Source organism: Triticum dicoccoides, unplaced genomic scaffold (assembly GCF_002162155.2).
Source record: "Triticum dicoccoides isolate Atlit2015 ecotype Zavitan unplaced genomic scaffold, WEW_v2.0 scaffold84484, whole genome shotgun sequence".
Classification (NCBI taxonomy): Eukaryota; Viridiplantae; Streptophyta; class Magnoliopsida; order Poales; family Poaceae; genus Triticum; species Triticum dicoccoides.
Window position 1 is genome coordinate 15,689 of NW_021304434.1, and position 4,244 is coordinate 19,932.

The 4,244-nt window shown below is 43.1% G+C and overlaps 1 long non-coding RNA gene across 1 annotated transcript; it reads right to left on the minus strand.

Moving 5' to 3' along the window:
* Positions 1-604: 604 nt before the first annotated feature.
* LOC119348085 lies at positions 605-4,238 on the minus strand. The gene is made up of 3 exons (XR_005168711.1): positions 3,757-4,238; positions 3,049-3,237; positions 605-2,512 (listed from the first exon to the last, which is right to left on the minus strand). It is a non-coding gene; the product is annotated as an uncharacterized LOC119348085 (long non-coding RNA).
* Between the last annotated feature and the right edge of the window lie 6 nt (positions 4,239-4,244).

Consider the following 4,244-nt stretch of genomic DNA (forward strand, 5'->3'; position numbering starts at 1 on the left):
TCAAATGGGAATCAGCAGATAAAGGGCAAAAAAACTAACTGTGAATGACTGTTATCCCAGTTGACGATAATGTTCAATTATGACTACCCATTTTGGTGGTTGATTCATCATTCTTATCGTTTATTGACCTTTTTTGACCAAATTCATAAGGTCAACAGTTGGCCGTCAAGAACGAACAAACATGACCTTTTGGGAAATTTGGTCGTAGTTAGACTAACGACAAAATTTTTAGAAAGGTCATTACCCATTTGCCTGAGCCACGTAGGATCTGATGTGGCGGAGCTGACATGGCATTGTTAGTGACCAAATGGAATCATCATACATTTCATAGCCCATTCCACCAATCTAGCCTACATGGGCCTGGCCCAATCAAGCCTACATGGGCCTGGACCAACCATCAAAAATTTCATAGCCCAATCCACCAATGTAACCAACATGGGCCCGGCCCAATATCTTAATTGAATTGGTTTGATTTATTTGGGCTGATGCATTATTTTGTCAAAAGGATGCACATTTAAGGATAGGCCCATTAGAAAACAAATACAATATAATACAATACTTCAGATAATCTGTATATTTTATTTCAGCAACACATCACATGAAATAAAATACATCATCAATCGACTCCTCTACACAACAAAGTTCAAGGACCAACAAGTGCACAACAAATAGTTCTAGAAGTGCAAGTGCATAGCAAAAAGGCCCAACAAGTGCACAAGCGCACATCAACATAGATTGGACGAGAAGCACAAATTTTAGCTGATAACACATAACATCAATGAGAAGCACGAATAACGTGTACCATCACTGGTACATGTACTTTGTCCCGTCACCCAGGCACCAATGTTGTGTCCATCTACTAGATTTGCCACATGGTGATGTCATCGCATTAGGGCTGTCCCAGCTTCTCCCTGCCCAAATGTAGGATGATCTACATTGATGTACTGCTCCAGCATCACTCCCGCTACCATTGGTGGAAGAAGATCAGCTGATCAATCATCTGCACGCGAACAAACCAAGAAGATTTACCGATTTAGCTTACTATAATTTGTTTCTAAACATGGGCATCAAATCAGCACCAACACTGAATTAAAATGCACAAAAGAATGGAGCATAGCCATATGTACAGCCTAAGAACTACAGGTTTGAGCCATTTTCGATACTACAATAAATACATAACAGCGAAAATTTCTATCCATGGACACCACATGATAGAAAAGGTATTAAGGCACTACTTGCTACTAAAAACCAAAGCAAGGTATGAAGCACAAGCCAGGCCAACAATAAACTGCTACCAAATCCAGAAATAACCATCTGAAATGGAGTTAATGAGACATTTTAGAATCAACTTGATAGTTGACATTATTGTTTGTGTTGGACACATCTAGAACTGAAACTATACATCATTCCCAAATTCTGATGTCCAATGCCTCAGTTCAGTAAACACTAAGCAATCCATAACGTTTAGTAACAACAATAACAAGGCCCTTTAACAGAGAACAGGTTGAATCAGGCATCGATAAGTGTCTGTTCTTGGTTTCTGTTGGTTAGAAGAAAGACCGGTCAGAAACCGGAGAGACACTGAACATGCGGAATTATGTATGGATTGTCAAAACTTGCATTATCCTACCATAGCTAGTACAACAAGCTGTAGGTTGGCATAGTTTCATGAACCATGTACATCATGACAAATACAATATCATCCAATGCTCGACTATGAACAAAATTGAACAATTACACGTCACAAAGGCGGAGCATAGAACCAAGGAGCAAGTAAGAGGGGTAGAAGGGGACGTGAGGAGCTCTCCGGAGGGGTTGTAGCCTAGACCGAGCTTCATCACCACGGAGGCGGCTAGCGGAGGCAGACGAGTCTACCATCGTAGGATCAGCAGCACCACCACCGCCGGAACTGGAATGGCCGGAGCAAATCGCCATCATATGGGTCACCACCACCGAATGATCTTGCAAAGTGTAAAGTCTCCACGTTTCAGTACAAACTAGTGGCGTCAATAACCAAGCAATATCAGGCAGAAGGTAAATTCTAGTAAATGGTGATTAGTAGACAAAAATAGGAAATAGATTGCACCAGTAGCAAGCAGAAGCTAAATTTTAGTAACTGATGATTAATTATAACATAGCATCTCCAGCCCTGCTGTCCTGGTTAGTGCAACTACAAAACAGGAAATGTTTTTTATTTATACACGGAGCAGTAATGAAGTAAGGCTTTGCTGTCCTAGTTAGTGCAACTACAATTTTTTTTTGAATGGTTGGTACTACAGATCATACTTCAAAAGCTCGAAGATATTGAGAAGCTCAGATCAAACATAAAGCACACATAAATACACTCCCCTTCTGCTCAATGGCAGTGCACAATATACTTATTCATATCTACATGCCCGTTCATACAAAATAAGAATTAAAAAAAATAAGGTACATAGCTTCTACAACTCACGTTGAAGGTGCTTGAAGAAAAGAATAAGCCAAGAAAATAGCAATCATCGCAAAGACACCCCTGTTGACAAGAGAAAAAACATATGAGCACTCAGATTTGCCCAGCTCAAATGGGAATCAGCAGATAAAGGGCAAAAAAACTAACTGTGAATGACTATTATCCCAGTTGACGATATGTTCTATCAGAGATGTTCAGTTGGTGATTAAGAAACGGTTACTTTTCCGCCAATACATAAATAAAATACTCCCTCGGTCCCAAATATAAGAGTGTTTCTTACACTAGTGTAGTGTAAAAAATGCTTTTATATTATGTGACGGAGGGAGTAAATTTTTTACAGATGAGACACGGTCAGCAGAGAACCTTCCTTCTGGATTAAGAGCACCACTTGCCCAACTGATAAAGAATTAAAAAAACAGTTGCATGTTAAACATACATCACAATTCTTTAACTCTTTTTTCCCCGCTTGTGATCTTAACAATGGTAAAATGCCATAGTAGGTCAACCATTAGCGGTGCATACTAACATCATTGCTGTAAGAATCTCTGTACAAAACTAAAAATAACTCCACAGGTAAAAGGGATCCAGCAGCAGCTCACATTAAAAAGCAGGTTCCCATCAGAAGCAACGAGATGGTCCGTGGTCTGTACGCCCACGCGGTCCAGTGATCAACTTCGCCGAAATTATTGGGTGGTTTTACACCATTAAACTCTCTGTCAATATATTCTCTTGTAGGCTTGTGACGACCGTTGACCTCCACGGCAACAACAACCTTTGGCAAATACTACCTACAAAATACCCATAGCAGCATACAAGATCAAAGCATTATCTTACTGTCCTCCAAGAAAAACTAACTGATACTACCACTCCTCCTAAAAATGAGTAGGCTGCTATAAGTTGAACAAACATTCAGTGAGACAAATAACTAGCAACTGAAAACAATGTGCCAGCAGCCAGGCTACTAGTTGACGCCAAGAAACGACTGAGCTGACACATCTGCAAATAAACACTGAATATTATTTATTTTATTCTATTTTTTGGCATAAACACATCCTCTGAAGCGAGCTAGGTGAGGTTGTGAGGTGTGAGGTGCCTACAGCAACGGTGAGGCCTTTGTGTGGCCCGGGTTGTTCCAGGATAACAAAAGGAAGAAAGAAGAAACAGAGCGCTATGATTTGTACATTCAAGGATTTGACTAGGATCATGAACAAGCATATCAGACCGCAAGCAGATGGAATCGAATCATACCTAATGACTCTGTAACATGACCATATCTAATCAGGTTGAGTTGGGTTGGGGATAGCTACCAGGATGAGGTCGAAGAGAGTGGCCTCGTCGACCTTGACGAAGAGGGTGACCTTGTCGACCTTGCGCTGGAACCATAGGCGTTGCTGTCGGAGAGGAGGGGATCCGATGGCGGCCATGTAGGAGAGGAGCGGATCCAGCGGATCCAGCGGATCCAGCGGTGGAGAGGAGGGGATCCAGTTGCAGCCTTGTCGGGGAGGGGGATCTCACACGCGCCACCACAACTGCCGAGGCCGTTCATCTAGGCCACGAGCCCGAGCAGAAACCCTAGCAAGGGGAAGTGATGCGGGCGACCACATGAGACAGGGTAAAGTGCTCGCAAAGGCGGCGCCGTCGCACTCCGGCAAGCTGTGGCTGGTGGTCGCCGGCGGCGGCTTGTAAAACCACGGGAGGAGCTCCTCTCGTGGGGCTCGGGTGCGGGGAATCATGGGAGGAGGCTGCGAGGACGGGCGCGCTCGGGCGCTCGCTCGATCTCCTCGGGCGTAAAGGT